The following is a 19,665-nucleotide window of genomic DNA, read 5'->3' on the forward strand; positions in this document are numbered from 1 at the left end:
TGGCCGTGTCGGTAATTGTCTTGCCCGAGGCACATAATAAAGACCCCAATGGGTCAGACTTTCCATAAGTTACTGAATAATTTAACATATTATGTTTGAGGGTCATTTCGTGTGGTAATCCTGTGATGAGAGTATAACCGTGCTTTGCTAATTCCTTAGCAAGGGTGATTGGTGTGTAATGTCCATTGGGTAACATTACGGCTTGATAATTAGATCCTCCTGTATGCTCAGTGACCACACCATTGATCAAGTTATGCCAAGAATTGTACAAAGAGCAACTAACCAGCCGAACCTTATGGGCTTTGATGGGGGGATTCAAATACGTGGTAAAGTTATTCTTGTCGCTTTCCAAAAAGACGATCATGTATATTAGACGAAATACGACAAAGCCGCACCTCCTGCCAGCCCTGCAACACCTACGAATACCAACTCATTGTCTTTTTATTTCTTAGAAGGCTGGTAGTATATCTTAAACTGAGGCTTGTTAATTCTAAAGTCGGGGTGTGTTTGCGCATAGAGTTTAAAGGCGCAGTCTGTATTCTCAAAGTTCTTGTCCGCCTGCATCTTGTCTTGGTAGTTCTTGTCCAACCAATCCCTGTAAGCTTGTCTTTTTTCATTCCAAGCCGCCACGTCCCTTTGATACTTTTCGAACGCCAAATCATGTCTCTTCCTCTCAGCGGCTAATTCTCCGCTTTTGTCGCCTCTGACCAACCTATCCAAATACTGACCGCCATAATTAGCCCCAGTGAATGCTAAAGCTGCGATAACCCCGCCTACAACCACGCTAGCCACTTATACATTAGGAATGTACTTTTCCTTCGTCAGATAGTCCTTAAGGGCAATGCTGCCCGCGACGGCGGCGGTCATCTTAGCAAAGCCGGCAATGCTCCTACTTGGGTCTTCGGTGAAGTCTTCTTTGAGTACCTTCTTGCCTACCCAACCGATGCCCGCAACGATGGAAGTAATAATAGCAGCCTCTTCAAAGGTTTTCAATATGCCAGGCGACATTATATCATATCCTTAGAAGCTTTTCTCCTCTTAAGCTCGCGAATGACATCCCTCCTTAGCGCCCAAAACCAGATCAAGTTAATCACGGTAAATGCGGCCGTCATCTTGACAAACTTAGCAAAGCTTTTACTTGGGTCAACCACGAGTTCTTCGCCTATGACCTTCCTGCCGAACCAACCAAGCAAGGCGAACCCTATAGTCTTTCCGATGGCGAGGCCGAGACCAGCGCCAACAACGCCACCCATTGGTACGTCCATATATTCTAAGGCCTAATCCATTTCAGGAATGCGGCTCTTTTTGGGCGGCTCCTGCGTCACGTGCACGGCTTTCCACTCCACCTTTGATTGCGCGGCCTTCCATTGCAAGTAGAGGCTGCCTGCGGCTATGACGACTCCTAATGCGCCAATGACGAGGCCTAAATTGATGGAGGATCCCTCTTCTTTCTCTTCCGCCTTTTCCTCCTTCTTTGCTTTGTTCTTCCTATTCATCTCAGCGAGCTTCTTCCCCGCCTCGACTCTACCTGGGGACTTAGCCTTGGTGATTCGTTGCTCTTCCTGAGGTTGCTCTGCCCTCGACTCTGGCTCACTCATTTATACTAAGGACTTGAAGGACTTGATAAGTACTTAGGGGCGACTTAGGGCGACTTGATAAGTAACTTAGGGATGACTTGACTAGGTACTTGGGGCGACCTGAGTTACTCCCGCGGATGACTTAACTAGGTACTTGATTAGGTTCGTTGTCGACCTCGGCAAGTGCTGCCTTGAATACCCTTTCGACTTCTTTGTCCTTCTTAAAGTCCTTCCAAGACATAGTAAGTTCTTTCAAGTCGATATGCTGAGCTACGTGAAGTGCCGCGGAGGCGACCGCCATTAACTTACCGCACCCACAGGTTATCTTAAGTTCTTGAGCGATGACATAGTCGTCTCTTATGCCCTTCTGTAGTTGCTACACGTCGTCTATGGGCAGTGCAAGTCCAAGCAATTTAGTGGCAAGTCGGATAGCGGAGACTGCTACGGCGTCCGTGGTCTTACTTGCAAGGGCGGCCTCGTACCTCTTATGGAACGTCTTGACTTCCTCTTCCGACAACTTATTAACTTGCTCATGGGTAAGTTGGCATCCTATCATTTCTTTGCACTTCCCAGATGACACAAGGACGTTAAGTTGTTCCTTAAGGTTACTTTCATCTAGCTGTGTGGGGACTTCATCTATGAGCTGCTCAATCTCCATATATGTTAACGTCATGCGGAAATTAACCTCAAAGAGAAGACCATCTTGGAATGTTGGTGTGTCTTTAAATGCCGCATGTATTCATGCAGCTTTTCCTTGGATATCTCGCCGCCGTAGTCGCTTAAGATGGTTTCCAAGTCACTCTTACTGGGTGTGTAGAAGACGACCAAAGAGGCTATGTTTTCCCTGAAGGGCTTAGAGACGCTGGTAAGCTGCTGCGAGAGCAACCAAACGCTAATATTGTCTAAAGGGTCCTAGCAGCTGCTATGCGACGAATTGGGTCTTTCCGCAGCCGGTGGGTCCTACTATCAGCGCATTACAGGGCATGTGATTCGGGTTCATATATATCTAATGAACCCCATTTATATATATGGAGGCAGTTCAAGGAATGGTTGATATTGTCAGGAAGAAGTCAGATCTGGAGAGGACCGTAGAGATGCAGAGGGAGGAGATAGAGGAAATGTGCGGTCTGAAGCGCGCAGAGCGGTTTGGCGCCTTGGTAACCATGTCAACGTGGGCTAAGGAGTCCATCGTGTACTTTATGAGGTATCCCATGTAGAAAATCTCAAAAATCCTCCTGGGGTGTTAAATAGGGGTTAAAATGTTGTTAAGTATATATGGACTGCTTGAGTTGTGGGAAGGTGTTTAGTAGTACGCAAAGGCTGCAATACCATGTTAGGCATGGCGTTTGCACGAAGAAACCAATCAGTAAGGCCTGTGAGGACTGTGGTAAGGAATTCAGCACTCTTCAAAAGCTGCAGTACCACATTAAGAAGGGCGTTTGTCGTAAGGAAATCACCACCCAGTGCAGCTACTGTGGTATGGTCCTTAGTAGCCGCCAACGTCTTCAGACACATAAGAAGAGACATGAGAAGAAATACCAAATTCGTGCAAAGAAATACGACTTAGAAGGGGTAGATTGTTATGAATGCGGGGATCTTATGAGCCGTTGTAAGAATAAAGATGACTACATAAGGGATAGAATTGACTACTTTAGGAAGATAAGTAAGACATTCCCATTCTTTGACTCCGCCGAGGGCGTCCCCTGGACTAACAGGGAATACTGGAGGCAGCAGTGTGGGAAGTGCGGATGTATTAGGGAGGAGGAGCACATACTCAACTGTCTCTTAACAAGATAACAACCCTCATTTAACGTTCTGGGATGGTTTCTGGGATAGTTTCCGACCTTCCTTAACAAGATAACAACCATTCCTTAACATTCTGGGATGATTTCGGAGATAGTTTCCGACCTTCCTTAACAAGATAACAACCATTCCTTAACATTCTGGGATGGTTCCAAGACACGCTACTACATTCTTTGGGGCTGTGGTTACCTTAAATATATGGATTGTACTACATGTGAACCACCTGCGGAATGCATAATCGTAAAAAAATACGACTGCCCACGCTGCGGCAGCACTTTTGTCGACCACCGGTGCTCGGCAGATCCTAAGGCGACTTCGTTAGACACTTACCATGCAGAGGAGACTCCGGCTCATGCTTAACTACGTCAAATACCCATTTACCATCCTTTTTACCATGGCTCATAACATGGGTAACATCCTGCCCTTCGATGGCGTACCTTATCCTATTAGCCGCCCAAAGGGTGTATATCCTTTTTTTATTCTTTGACACCAAGCGCAGACGGTCAATGTCTTCGAAGACCACGTAATTCTTTATCTCGTAAATTTCCCCTACCGTCAGCTCCCTCCAGTGCGTTTGTATGAACTTTAACTCATTGAATTTGTCCTTATCCATTATATATTCTATGGAATTTTTTATGGTGTACGTCCAAGGTGTCCATGCTTTTGAACTTCTTGCAGCAGTATTTACGTGGTAGGCGAATCCCTTGGGAATACTCCGCGATACTGCGGCAGATGTCGTCCTAGTCGTTGTTGATGAGCACCTTGTAACCATTTTGTTCGTAGCTGTTCAACAGGCGACTTTGATCCTCGGATACTACCCCGACGCCTTTAGGAGTCTTCAGCTCGACGCAGAAGCCCCGGTACCGCATATGTGCATTAAGGATTAACAAGTCGGGTTGACCGCGTTAGTATCCTTTCTGCCAACACTTTATGCGCTTGCCGTCGCTATCTTGCAGTTCACCTAGACCGGGATCACGAGCATTTGGGGGTAGAACCTGCGGATATAGTCGACGACTTTCTTATGCAGGTCGAATTCATTCTCGATCTTGAATACCAACTTGTTAGGGCTGTTAAAGCGCCGCTCTATCTCATACTTGCTTGTCTTGCGCAGCGCAGGCAGGACGTCCTTAAAGACCCAATCGCGGAACTCTACGGCCTTGGGCAGTTTGGAACTAAATATCAGTTCATACAGACCAGGCTCGGAGATGAACACGGAATGTGGGTGGATAGTAGAAGGGGAACGATTTGGGGCCCCTTGCATGTCAACCCATCTTTTCTGGTATTTGTCAGAAACGTGATCTCTAATAGCCTTCTTGGTGTTCAAGTAGCCTAACGCAGCAGCCACCTCCTTCGCCTTGAAGTACAGTTTGTTGCCTTGCACCACGCATTGCAGTTTGATATCGTTGTTTTCGAAGACCCGTAACATGGTATATTAGCCAAATCTTTTATTCTTTCTTGGATGAGTGAGCGCAGCGAACAAGTCAATACGCAACGCTTTTGAGTTGATTCATTTCTACGCTTAGCTGCGCATCGGACACGACAAAGACGTAGCAGTTTATCTTGTCGCCGTCGCCCGCAGCAGCATTCTTTGTGCGCTTGATTTCCAAAGTGATGCCATCCTGGGTGTTAACCAGCCGCAGACCCTGACCGTGCATGGTTTCGTCGTTGGTGGTGCGCATGTCGATCCACAGCGCATATTTGTCCTTAAAGAATTCCTCAGGACTTATTTGGTCGCCAAACTTGCGCATTGCCTCCCTGTACACGTCTGCGGGCTTTATTCCCTAGGAGTAGACCTTGTTAGGTACTCCGTTTATGTTTACCCCCACGTTAGTGATGTTGGGGTTGTGAATAGCTTCGGAGTCGCGCTTGCCGGCCTCGTAGGGCTTGGCGAACACCAGCATTAGCCCCGTTAGGCTGCGCCTGGGGAGGTTAATGCTTTGGTTGATGACCTCATCCGTCTTATCCAGGAAACTGAATGTTTTGTACATTACCACGTGGTCGTAAAGGAATGCCTTTCCGGCGCTATATTCCATGCCGGCGCTACGGGCCAGCTCTTCGCTGTACACCGTCTCATACTGCAATTCCAAATTAGTTATCTTGTAGGGATCCACGGCCCCGCTAATTGCGGTGTCCATTCCCCCTAGGACGTTTGTAGTGTCCGCCAAGGTTACTTCAAACTGCAGCTCTGATAGTTGCCTTGGGTAGTACACGCCATGGTTCGTAATTACTTCGAAGTCCAATGGTATGACATACTTGCTACCATAGGCGGTCTTTACCCTCGTGGCATTTGCTACTGCCGTCGCGCCACTGGATTCCGTAGGCGCCTGGTTGGTTTCTCTGCGAAGCTGACGAAGAATGACGCTTCCGATTCCTTGTTCTATCCTTTGCGCGCGGTCAAAGGCCGTTAACCATAAGTCCTTGTAAGTAGCGTACAGATCGTATCTGTTCAAGTCCAAAAGGGATTCTCCAGCGAACTTGATTCTCATCTTAGAGACAAGGTTACGGCCTAAGTTATTGACGGTATAGCGCTTGTCCTTGGTGCTTGGTTGTATTGCTAAGTCAAATCTTAACGCCAAGGTGCCAGGAACCAATACTAGGTTATCCGTTAGACAGGGCACGCCTAAATACAGGGTTTCTCCTGGTTTTGCGCTGCTGGGCGTAAAGGTGACCCGGTGAAAGGTGCGTTCTGCCTTTAGTCCGCCAACCTGCTGAGGTAGTACGTTGGGGTTTAACTTTGAGCTTATCATATATAATGGAAGTAGAAGGAACAGATTTTGACCCCCTTACCGAAGAAGGCCAAGTGGACATAAACGACGAAGAATTCGACGCATAGACCCAAGGCGCGGAAACCGACCCCCTAATCTTCGACATTGCCCTAGAAAACAATTACGGCAGTAGGCGGGAGGCCGTCAAGGCCGCCCTGAGACGCATGTGGCCATCAAGAAACCCCGGTAAGTCCGTCCCTGAGTACTTAGAACTTCGGGATATGAACGAGCAGGGGGCGGCCGCGCGGGAAACCGTATAGTAGGCAGCGCAAGAGCTGCGGATACGCTATCCCCGTTTTGAGGCTGACGACATAAGGCTCACAGAACGCGGAAACAAAGTCCTTATAAGCGTCAGAGACATGAGGCATGCCGGGGCCGAACGTTGAACAAAACCACAAGTCCTCTTCGATGAAACTGGCTCAGTCAAGGTTAACGTAGCCAGATTAAGGGGCTTCCAAGAGGCTACCCGAAGTGCGCTAGAAAGATTGGAAACCTTAAACGAAAGGGTCGCGTTAGAAAGGCGCGCCGAGGGGCTACAAGAAACGTTGGTAGAAAGGGAGGCGGATTACATGAGACAGAACCAACTGCTTGCCGATGCTCAAAAGAGAGAACTTGACGACAAAAATCAGCTAATAGTACAGATGAGAGAGCAAAGAGACAAGGCCCTACGCGATAGAGACCAAGCCCAAAGGGCCTTCAATCTTGCTCTGCAAGACCTGAACATGAGCAAGGAAGAAGCAAAAACCTACGAACCACGATAGACGGCTCTTTGGAGGAACAGCGGTAGTTGGTTGCCGAAATCAACGCTAAAGAAAAGCAAATCCGGCAACTTCAACGGGCCATCGAAGACTTGGAAGGGCACATGAAGCGGCAACAGGAAATCATCAACGACCTAACTCGTCCCGAAGAGGAGCGGGAAGCAGCCCAAAAGAATTTAGAAGCCCTCGAGGTAAGAGTTGCGGAATTACAGGCGCAAAAGGTCAACCTGGAAAAGGAGTTGGGGCTTACCGCCAAGGAAAAAATAAAAAGGTTCCTGATGAAGCATGGCTTTACCATTACGTTTGCGGTTGCTGTTGCTGTTTCAAGCGTACTGGGATATATCCTATCCACGCTTAAGGCCGCGGGTAAAAGCGTAAGTAAGTTAGGTAAGGGTTTGACGGACTTGGGAAAAAAGATGGCAGCCAGCATTTCGGGGCTGCTTGGATCTGTCATTTCCTTCGCACTTAGGACTGGCGGGGAACTGTTGAAGTTCTTGGGGAATAACATTTGGATCTTGGTGGTAGCTATTGGGGTGGTCCTCCTGAAGAAGGTGAGGGGTTGATCTTGTCCCTCTCATCGGGGGGTGCCCCGCTTTGAGGATAATGAAAGACAGTATTAGCGCCGCCCTGGTAATTCGGAACCAACGGCAGCACGCTCATGGTAGAAATGGGTTTAGGACTCCAGACTGCATTGGCAGGCCTGCGACCTACACGATTTATCCCAAACTTACCATCATCAGAAGTGACTTGCAACTTAGCATATTTACAATTGGCCAGCATATGAAAAGTCACTGGCGTTAGGTCTTCAGGGGACCTAGTGTAGGGTTCCATCGAAAAATGGGTAACTTTCCTGGTGTTCGTTGAAGTTCGATAAGGAAGCAGAGGCTTATTATTTTCATCGATCAGTCTAAACCCCACATTTGCATGCGTGTTTGCGTTAATGCTAATAGTGCAAATGACCAACGCAGTGCCCCCAACTTCAACCCACATTCCGACGTCATGCCAGGCGCCCTTGTCATATCCTTCTTCATCTAAGCGATGGGTATAGCGCGTTTCTCTTACGTATGGATTCATATGTTTAAAGGCTCATCACCGTCAAAGTGCTGATGGTCATGTGGTTATAGATAGTATTCCTTTGACTTTCTATGCTATTTATGCAAACGCTCCCAGTGTCATCTACACGTATTTGCAATTTTACTTTCCCATGGCAGTCGGCAACTAGGTGAAAAGTCCAAACGGAAAGATTCTCGGCGCTATTCGTTGGCGGCTCTACTGAGAAATGCGTAGGCTCTCTGTTGTTTATCTTCGCGCGCATGGGCTGCAGTATGCCCTTGTCGTCGCAGAAACGAAATCCTATGTTCGCATTATTAACATCTCCCAAAGAAAGACTGCATAAGATTAGCTTATTTCCTGAGTAGTTCAAGTCCACGGACATCCCCGTGACGTCCGCCCAAGATGCTTGGGTGTATTTTTTCTCGCCTGTGTAAGTCGTATAGACACAATCTACTCCCGCTACGTAGGGGTTGTTCATCGCCATCTATAATAACTCAGACCAATGCTTGCGGTAGCCAAGCCGGCTTTTAGTAAGTTATAGTCATATTCCTCGGGTATCGTAGGCATAACATGGACCTTCTTTCGTTCCTTAACTGCGGGTGGCTTCGTTTCATGTGACTTCTTTGGCTTCTTTACGAAGTGAGGAATGTCCTTGGTCATGTCAGAGTTCACGTCATTCACCCCAAACTTCATATCCTTAGTAGCTCGTTGCAGCTTGTTGTTGTAACCCACAACGGAATTAGCGTTGATAACCAAATTACTTGGCATTAACCAACAACCAGGACTCAAGGCGTAATCCAGCCGCACTTTGGATTGCTGCACCGCTAATTGATATCTTTGCACCGATTTGGATATGTCATTTCTATTATTGCGGACTCAAATAGGGTTAGGAATTCCTGTTGCTTTTCCCGCGACGCACCTTGGGATCCAACAATGGGGCTGCGGGTATTTACCTGCGCTCCTAAGATGCAGTAGACGAATGCTTCAATGCTGCGGTTAATCCTAGCTAGGTTTCTTAGGCCTTTTCCTTTTAATAATACAAATGGGTCCCATGGACTGGGGTAAATCGTCTCAATCCTATCGATCAGAGTAATGTCATTCTTACGACCGCCCAGGTCATAAAACTTCAAAACCCCCGGGTATTTTTGATGATACATGTCTGCCGGACGCACGCCGTCAACATGCCAAGCATAAATGATGCCTAAGCCATGCGTGGCGCCCTCCCGATAACGAAAGTCCCTTTGCTGCGGCTTAAACTCATTCATTAGCCTTTCTAGGGCGGCGGAATCATAGGGATTATCCATTCGCTTAAAGGGCTTTTCCCCTGGCAATGGAACACTCAGCTCCTTCAATATACGGCGCATAGTAAAGGCAACGTGAAACCTTAGAAAGGCAATGTCAAACATGTCCACGGCAACCCCACAGCCCTTCGTGGCTGCCCAAACGGCAAAGCTCAACTGCTGCGGCCAATACCTAAAGTTGGACCCCTTTAACCATTCTCTGGCTTCTTTTCCTGAAGTGTGCGTAAGGTTAAAATCCTTAAAGAAAATCCTTACTACTGCGTCAAACGTTTGCTTACACACTGAAATCTTCAAATGCGTTACTATCTTATCAAAGTCGTTTATACCACCTTCCGCGTCGTAAAATGGGTAATCCTCTGTCGTCCTTAACAGATTCTTTGGGAAATTAGGCTGTAACTCCTTTGCCATTGGCGCATGCTTTACCTCTGGTTCCTTCTTTGGCTCCAAATCTGCGTTGCTGTACATTCTGGTTCCCTTAAAGTAAATCCCGTCAGGTCTGCGCTCGAACTTGCTAGCGTCTGCGTGTGAAAACATCTTCCTAAATGCTCTCCAGTTGGCGTAGTCCCGGTTGTCGTGATGTGGCTGCGCTCCTATGTCATTCCCAAAAGCGTCGTACATTAGTATATATAATGGATGTTATACCATCGGCACCTAAGATGTACCCAGATATTCCCAATTATCACACTACGGCGCCCATTGCGGATGCAGAGAATTTCAGACTCAACAAAGCGAACCTAATTCTGGCTTACTTAGAACAACAAACAAAACACTACGAAGGCGTCAGGAAGAAATACGCCAGAGCCCGCAGCACGCTGCACAAGATTTCGATAACAACCGGGTCCATGTCTGTCGCTTTGACGGGCAGCGGCGTCGCTACTTCGCTTACTGGCCCTGGAGTAGTCGTAGGCGTTCCCCTTGCCGGCGTCGGAGCTGCCTGCGGCATCGTCTCCGCCATTGCCACGGGTATCATAAAACAATTGTCTAACAAGATATCCAAACATGAAACAACGATAGCCCTTGCAAGGGCAAAAGCCAACACTATTACCGATCTAGTCTCCAAAGCTCTGGTAGACCGTAGGATAGACGACGTGGAATTCTCTTTGATCCTGGCGGAGGAAAAGAAGTACGGGGAATTGAAGTCTGGCAACAAAAAAAACAATTGTAAGGGATCTTTCCGAGGAATCTCGAAGGAAGATCTACCAAGAAGCAAAGGAAGAGCTCCAAAGAAAGCTCGCTCAGTAAACATTCACTTTGAAAAAAGCGAGACAGGGTTGTATTTACATATTGAAAGACAGTCTGGTTCAAATGCAGATTAGTTACACAGCCTCTGGCGCTTTCACAAAATATTACACAGATGTGAAAAAACTCGTGTAAAATCATCGCCTGGGAATCCATCTTAACAGGGGGTGGTTGGGGTCTATTTTGTAAAATATTTCGTAAATTACGTCGGGGTAATAAGGAATATCCTTATCCAGCCGACAAAACATCCACTCAGCTCTTCTCATAGTATCTTCAGAAACCTCGGGAATAGACTCACCGGTAATTTCAGACAAAAGGTAGGGAATACCTTTGTAATATTTCCCTAGCTTTAATTTTTTCAATGTCTTCCTTAAGCTTTGTGGTGTTGGTTCTCTTAAGTCAAGCGCTTCCATTACTTCGTTGTCTAAATATACCGGTCAAAGAACTTGGATGTGAATCATCCAATCCCTAAAGTATTTTATTCTTTCGTAGGGGGTCTTCTTACGACCTCCGTTAGAGTAATATTGTTCCCTGGTAGTACAAGGTACGGCATTGCGAATGTTCTTACCACACTCGTAACACTGTGCCGATGTGTCATCTTCTATTTGTATCTTCTTACCACAACAAACAAGCTTCCTTGGTGGTTGGGGCACAAACTTTGGTTTCAAGCACTTTATACAGAAGTCGTAAACGAATTCTTTACAATCTTCACACTCCATATATAGACTAACATATTTAACTACATAGACATGGGATGCGGGTATCTCCGGTGTAAACCGAGGTTCTACAAACGCGGGTAAACCTCGGATGGTCACTGTTTTGGAAACCCCATCCCCTATACTACTGTTTTTTGAATAAATTGATTTAAAACATAAAATTCAGCTGAGTTGACCGTGTTCTCCAAAAGGGATAATGGTCAACTATTTTTGGTTAGCATTTTCTAGCAGGGGCTAAGTACGATGTAAATTTCTCATGCCATCGATTTAGAGAATGGAATTGTCATATTTCATAGGTTCTCTCTGCAGAATCACGGGAAATGCTAATCAAAAATATGATGTTGAATCCTCAATTCTGATTGGTTGACCTTGAGTTTGTTCTGAAGGTCAACTCAGCTGAGTTTATATTGAAGTAATAGAAAACATACAAGCTAACATGCTGGCTTAGATATTGTTCTCTCTATGATTGGCCCACAAATGGGGTTTATTAGCTAGTGAATGAAGAACACTTGCTGATGCCATCAGCAGTGGACTTCTTTGTTAATACAGCAGCCATGTTGCCAGGGTGCGAAGGAAAACAAAGATGACAAAATATATAGAGTTTTTCGTGTTTGTCTTTCTTTTTTGGGTAAAGATGATCGATGTGCCGTTTTGATTCATCTTTTGTCGTATTCTCTTGTGGTGAGCTGTTAATATCAAAGCTTTTTTCCGCCCCCTGGATGTCCCACAATTCCTTGCAACTCAAGATGGCTGCAATATTGTTGAAATAGTCCAGTGTGGCCGGTTATCATGCCAACCATTAAGTAGCTGTTATTTCTAGCTCTACAGTCAGTCAATGGATCCATTAATAATAAAAACACTTTACTTCAACCTTAATTAATAATTGCTGTAGCCTTGATAAATAAATTTTCTTAAAAAATAATATTGTTAATATTTTCTTTATATATGAATCAGAGGTGTAAAATAGAAAGTAAAGTTTATTTTATTTTTGTCTCTCAGTACTTGAATTTGAGTTGAGGAAGGCTCATGAAACCATCAAAGCACTGCGTGGATCACTGACAGAAGTTGCAGGTACATTGGGGTTTGCCAGCAATGGAGGGATTTCATGGTAGTTATCTCATAGGGCAGTAACAATGCAATTCTTTAAAATGCTATACAATTACATTTTATTATTATTTTATTATTACATGTTTATATGCCGACTAGATGTAACTCCAGACACAACACATTTTCTCAATTTAAGCTCTCACAAGAATTTTTTATTATTTTATTTTTAAAACATTTAAAAAGTCAGTGCTTTATGCAAAATGCCTTGATTTCTCAACCTTTTGTTATATTTGATGTTGGGTTGCCATGCCAAACAGGTTAATGTGTAGATTCTCAGTCAATATTAAATTGTTTTATTACCATCAGGGACTGACTGTTCATCTCCTTCAAGAAAAGGACCAGGATCTACTGATACAAAAGAACCTTCTTCAACTGATGTATGCTACCCTAATTACATCCAACCTCATTATACATTTGGCTGGTTCATAAAGTATTTTTTTAGGGTCCAGATCACCAGATGCCATGTTATTTATTTTTGTTTATGATTCTTTTTCTCTGTAGGATCCAATCAAGCCACATGAAATAAGAGCACTGAACTTCCTTGTCAATGAATATCTACTGGTGAACAACTACAGGCTAACATCGATTACCTTCTCTGATGAAAATACTGAACAGGTTGGTATGGTAATGGTTTGACATGTTAGATTACTAGCAAGCATGTGGGGCACAAAGGTAGTGACTGACTTACTGATTGACTAACTGACTGATGGACATATGTATAGATGGACGGACAGACAGACCAACAGATGGAAGGATGGACGGACGGAAGGACGGACAGACGGACTGACTGACTGACTGACTGACTGACTGACTTACGGACCGACCGACCGACTGACTGACCAACCGACCGACCGACCGACCGACCAACCGACCGACCGAATGGCTGGCTGACTGAGTGCCTGCCTGTTTGCCTGCCTTGTTACCTTGGATGGCTGGCTGATTGACTAACTGACTGACAGATTGCCCTGCCACTAATTGCTGTGGAGCTGAGTTTCATATTTTGAACCACTATCGCCTGTGTTCACTTCTTTAATTTGATAAAATTAGAAATAAAAATAAATGTATACATTGTTTCCTTTTTTCCCCCTTATTTGATTGGATATTTCCTAGCTCACTCTCATAAAATATGTCCACATATTTGTATCGTGTGATAAAGTGTTCCTAATTCTTAATGTCATTTTCTAAAGGATTTTGATGACTGGGATGATGTTGGTCTTAACATCCCCAAACCACCAAACATCTTGCATCTATTTCGTGATTACGGACGTCATACTGTGCCTGAAGTGATGCTGGTATTGCAGTCAGTAAAAGAAGAGAAGGTCAGGTTAGAAGATGAAGTTGTAAAACTACAGTCAGAGTGCAAGAATCTAAGTGAAGGAGTTGGAGAGCTGAAATTTGAAAATCAAACTCTACAAGAAAATATGGAGAACATCCAAAGGTAAATATGTCAATGTAATCAAATGAAAAAAGAACATATTTATATTTAGGCTGTCAGTCAGTCAGTCAACTGCTCTGTAGCCTACAGAGTCAGCCTACAGAGACTAAGTCAGTCTTTTAATAAGTCAACTAGTTAGTCATTGGCTAGTCAACTAGTCAGTCCAGTTTGTTCGCCTGTCCATCGCAAAGTCTGTCAGTCAACTAGTCAGTTGGTTAATCAGTGTCCTGTCAACACAAAACAACAACGACAATAACAACAAAATGGAAGAAAAAATAACAACAGCAACCACAAAACAAACCAGAAAAAAATAAATAAATAAAAAGACAAACAAAAACAAACATCTACCAAAAGTACGTGCTTTATTGTGAAGACGATTCCGCTCGTGCGATTGAGAACGACTGTAAGTGACACGGTAGAATAATCATATTTTCTGTATCAGCAAGTTTTGATCAGCACGTTGGCCTTACTTTTCTCCTTTAGTGAGTATCAGCAGTTTAGATCTCCTGGAAACACTTCCGTCAACACTATCAAATCAGAGGCATCAGAAGACAGGACCATTACTCCTCAACATCCTTCTACTGACCAGCCAGATGGTGCAGTTGATATGGAGAATAGTTATGTTGGTGAACAGCAAATACCAAGCATTGTTTTTGAGCCAGATATTGAACCACCTGTGAAAAATGAAAAATCCGTAGAATTATAAAGTTTTTGTATTGCTGAAATTCTGCCTTTTTTTCCCTTTTACTTTACTTTTTGTGTTGTGGATATTTTGACGGCTGCTGAAATGACCTAATGTAAGCCCTGAGGGAATGAGTCTGCAATCAAGGAACACATAGATCTGTATGCTTTGGATTAGCAAAACGTTCTGTTTATTAATGTTTGTACTTGTCCAGGTGTCCAAGCTGTCAGAGACAAGTGATGATGTGGTTCTAATCCTAGCAAGGTGTCTTCCTCATATCGTACCAAATGTCCTGTTAAATAAGAGAGAGGTGAGTGCAGCGTTTCTTCAATGTTTCTTGTTTCCACTAACCTGTTGAGGAGTGGTCAATAAGTTGTGGACGCTGCAAAGCAGGTGTAAACCACTTGATCGACAACCTACACTAGCATCCTTTCCAGGGGGTAGAAGTATGACTGCTAGTCGTTTAATGTTTCAAGCGCAAGAGCATACTCATAAGTCATACTGGAACTCCCAAATTTCTTTGGAAAGCGTGTTACCCGAGACGTTTCCATTTAATAACCTCTTCGGCTTGGGGTAATGTTTTCCCATTTCAGGCCACGTGTTATTCCCTTGAGAATAAGATTCTTTTTTGAGCTGTATCCATATTCATGTGTCTTCTCATGTGCAACCGAGCGCAAACCTTAAACAAAGAAATGATACTCTAGGGAATGACATGTGGTCTGAAATGGGAAAACATTACGTCGGAGCCGAAGAAGTCTATATTTGCATTTGTTGGTTATTGTTGGAAAAATTATACTTTTCTCATGTGGCAGCCTTGTTGAGTGGAACAACAGATTGTTGCCCGCCTAGCCTCGCATTCAAGCACTAAGGATATGTTTGAATGTGCAGAAACGACTGATTTAATACTCGTGGGAATAAACATGGCTGCAACACTGCGTGACAAAGTTCATTTGGTTTTTCTTTGCAAACGATTTTCTTTGCTTTTTATTTATTTGTTATTGTTGTTGTTTTTCTAAAGTGAGTTTCTATTGTTTCCTTTGTGGTTGTAGGAATTGATTCCAGTTATACTTTGTACCGCAATCCATCATCCAGACATCAAAGAACGAGACAATCTTATGCACATGCTATTTAACCTCATCAAGAGACCAGATGAGGAACAGAGGTAATAGATATAGTCCCACATAAAGTAATATACCCCATTGAATCGATGATGATAGACTAAACTCAACACGTCTCACCATTTTTTTTTTTTTGTTATTATCTGATAGACAGATAATCATGAACGGATGTGCAGCCTTTGCACAAGTTGTCGAACCTTCGCGTGTTGAAGCTGAACTGCTCCCTCAGTGGTGGGAACAGGTAAATGTTAATAGTGTGCATGTGTTTTTGTTTGACTGTCCTTTTCTATCCTTCTCTTCCTCCTCTTCTCACCCGTCCCTTTCTTTTCTCCCTATGTTACTATTTTTCTTTCCTTCCCTAATTTCCATTATCCTTCATTACCCCATTCACTCCCTCCCAACAACAACACATAGCAACAATGAAAACAATTTATAGCAACCTTTTCAAAGAAAAGAAAAGAAACAGCAATAGCAAAAAATTAGTGACAGCAGTTGTAAAGATGTAAAGAAACCGGCAAAAGCAGCGAGTAACATAATATAGCAGCAATAGTCAAATACGTCCTGCATCAGCAACCACAAAAGCTATTGCAACAAGAAATGTCGCGCAGCTTGTTTTTTTTTATGCCCATGAATGAAAGAGTATAATTTATTTACATCGATCTTTTAACTATTTCCCTCAGATTACACACAAGTTTCACGAAAAAAGACTATTAGTAGCCGAGGGTTGTGGGAACCTATCGTCTTATCTACCGGTAAGATTGTTGCATGTGACATTGGAGCCGTAGATATGAAATAATAGAGAGGTATAGCATGACGTTTACCGAGAGAAACCGCGAACCACTAACCGCAGTTTGAAGTCAGCGGTTTGCGGTTCGAAGTATAGATTTTTAGAGGGGTTTAGCAAATCGTATTTTACATACGACAAAAACCTGAGGATTGTGGTATTTTTCTCAAGAACACGGCGGCTGCTGCAAGGTCGGTAAAGTCATATTTCAGATATTTCTTCATTCTGACCATTTCCTTTCATTTGAAGAGAGTAAGCTAAATTTCAATCTGATTAAAAACAAAACAATCACAGAGTCATATATCTAACAATTAATTGAATATAACCTTATTTTCATACAATTTATGTCTAAACTCATTTAGTATAATTGGAGAGTAAATTAAAGACCAGACGAGGCTTTTATATAAATGAAAAAGGTCAAGAAAACTTTGTAAACAAATTTTAGCGTACCTTTTCAGTGATATTTTTCTTCATCCTTATACTTTTCGATAATTCTTTCCAATCTTTCTCTGCATGCACGACCCGTGAGGTTTACTGGCTTTTCCTCTGTAGAAAATATAGGAGATAGCTTCTTTGCTATATTTTAAATTCACATTCACTGGGTTTGCTTGGCTTTAGGCCCCGTCCACACGTATCCGGAAATTTTTGTATCCGCAAATTTTTTATTTATTTTTTTTTGCGGATACGGGTTGCGTCCACACGTGTGCGCAAATTTTTGTGTCCGTATCCGCAAATTTTACGAAAACGGATACGTGTGGACGGTGAAAACGATTCGAATACGCTGCGTGTGGACGCAAACATTTTCGTATCCGCAAAAAATAATTTGCGGATACAAAAATTTCCGGATACGAGTGGACGGGGCCTTAGACTTGCGACTTCGGTCAGGCAAGTGCAATATCTTGACTAATTGAAAACGATCATGCCAACCAAAAGGCATGATTTCTAGTAAATAAAGGTACTCAATTCAGACATACATATCTGCAAATAGCTAAATTATCTAAAAAGCAGGCTATATTATGGACTCTTTCACTGAAAATACAAAAAGAGCGATTTGTTTTGCCAGTCTGCCAACGAGCATGGGGAGCGCCATGTTTCATTTTCATTCATGACTATGCCTTCAATTAAATTTACTGTGTCTCTTCAAAAATAAAAAAAGGAACAAAAAAATGCAACCCTCAATCCCTTATGTATTAAATCACTTTACAAATAACACCTTACGTCGATCAGTTCTCCTACTACGAAAGATAAAAAATCCTGAGGGAAAACACTTACCACAGAACGAGTGTCTTGCCGTGAAAACTTGAACCGCAAACGACAAACGTGACGGCAGGAGCATAGTCACGTGACATCTTCAGGTTAGCGGTTCGCGGTATCTTCCAAAAAACGTCATGCTAAACCTCTCTAATAGTGGTGAGACTACAGCCCTGCCAAATTATCGGTAATATTTACACTGAATCCAATCCCCAATCCTATGCACCGCAAGTTCGTTACCAGTCTCTCGTACTTCGAGAAGGTTATTAAGGTTAATTATTGGGGTTCGGCGTGCACATTTCAAAGGAATTAAGAGAATTAAGAAAAAAGTGGTAAGCTTATTGATCGTAATCAGATAAGGTACCGTTCATTTTTTTGCGAGCATGTGGGGCTGGGATCTTAAAATGAAAAATTAACGTAAAAATGAACGGCCCCTAATTTCCTATTTTCAAAAACCAGGATACAATTCGTTCATCGCTGATCTGGTCAATGATGAAGCAAATGCTGGCAGACGATCGAAGTGAAGAAGTGCGGGAAGCCATTACAAAGAGTCTGGGACTAGTCCTAGCCGATATGAAAACCCCGGACAAATACGAACAGGTAGGCCTGGACACTAAAATGAAGAGCGACGAGAGAATCTACATAGCACTCAGTTGATGAAGTGTGTTCATAATATTTATTATATTCTATTGTCGTTCTTATTGTATTGTTATGGATACATTACATCAACTGCTTGCTACGTAGGGTCTCCCGAACTAGTCGCCTTCAATTTTTTTCTAAATATTCAAACCTGTATAGAAAACATTGGACATGGAAAGGACGAAAAATGATTTTTTTATTAAGAAATTGCGCTTTTAAAGCGCTGCGTTGCATTGGGGTTTTTTCTTTCTTTCTCTACTTGAAAAAAATCATGTACTAAAGACGAAATGAAATGGAATGAAATGGAACCAAAGGTTTGTTAGCTTCGTAACCAATTACATGCTTACATCTGAAGTCGTACCTTATCTTCTAGTAACGACACGTCGTATAGACCCCTTGCATGTAAAAAATAAAAATAAATCACTTTATTTAAGTGTCTAGTCGTTCTAGCGCTTTCGCACTAATTGGGAACACTTTTCGCTCACACGCACTACCACAACATTTAATATTCTATGCACAAAACGCTCAACTCACATGTTGATTTTTACAGAGGGAGGAAACCGGAGAACCCGGAGAAAACCCTCGTAGCATAGGAGAGAACAACACATCAAACAAACTCAGTTCATGTGGCGACTGCAGGGCTTGAACCAGCGACCCGACCCGTTGGACTCACAGCGGTGAAAGACGACGCGTTAGCCGCGAACGCCACCCATGCTACCCATGTGACGTCAAAGCAGCTCAATTTGGGGGATTAAACCACAGGTTGCCCAAACTTGGTTTCTGTGGTGTCCTTTTATAAGGAAATGTATGGGGATTCATCAAAAATGTCAATAAAATCATCTAAACGTGAAATAAAGCCTCGAAATTTTACCCGATCATTGAGAAATAGCACTTCCTTCGCTCTGCGTGGCTATTTTTTGAATTTAGCCCGTTTTAAGATTTTTCTCCCCACCAGTAAGAAATAAGAGAAGGTTGGAGACTCGAGTCCCAAAAGCGAACCATCACGAGTCTTTGAAACCTCGTACGTCTTCGAATTTTCTTTCCAGCGCCAAATTTTAGTCATGACCCTTCTCTCACATCCCTTTAAGTCGAGCAAAGGTACTAAAGTTATTAAAGCCATAGAAGCTGAATACAAGTGCACTGTTGAGTTAGTTGACCTGGATCAGCTGGAGGAACAGGGAGCAAGCTCTTCGAAAGGAATGGGGGGCTCCAAAAGAGTGGCGAATGAAGAGGTAATTTGCAGCTACACCACAATGGAAAAGAAAAAGCTCGTCTATAAAGATGATCTTACAAAACATCCAGTGGATCTGATCGTCAATGCAGCCAACGAGAATCTTCAGCATGTTGGAGGGTTCGCATGGGATATTGTTAGAGTCGGTGGCCAAGGAATACAAAGTGAATGTAACAGATACATGAACTCGCATGGTCCACTTATCG

The 19,665-nt window shown here is 43.5% G+C and overlaps 1 non-coding gene across 1 annotated transcript; it reads left to right on the forward strand.

The window, feature by feature from the left end:
- Positions 1 to 12,202: 12,202 nt before the first annotated feature.
- LOC116299451 (uncharacterized) lies at positions 12,203 to 12,924 on the forward strand. Its single transcript, XR_016120546.1, has 3 exons — positions 12,203 to 12,283; positions 12,626 to 12,696; positions 12,821 to 12,924. It is a non-coding gene; the product is annotated as an uncharacterized LOC116299451 (transcript).
- Positions 12,925 to 19,665: the final 6,741 nt, after the last annotated feature.

This window comes from Actinia tenebrosa, unplaced genomic scaffold (genome assembly GCF_029948245.1).
Source record: "Actinia tenebrosa isolate PJP-AT-01 unplaced genomic scaffold, QUT_ActTen_1.0 PGA_scaffold2__45_contigs__length_23673736, whole genome shotgun sequence".
Taxonomy (NCBI): Eukaryota; Metazoa; Cnidaria; class Anthozoa; order Actiniaria; family Actiniidae; genus Actinia; species Actinia tenebrosa.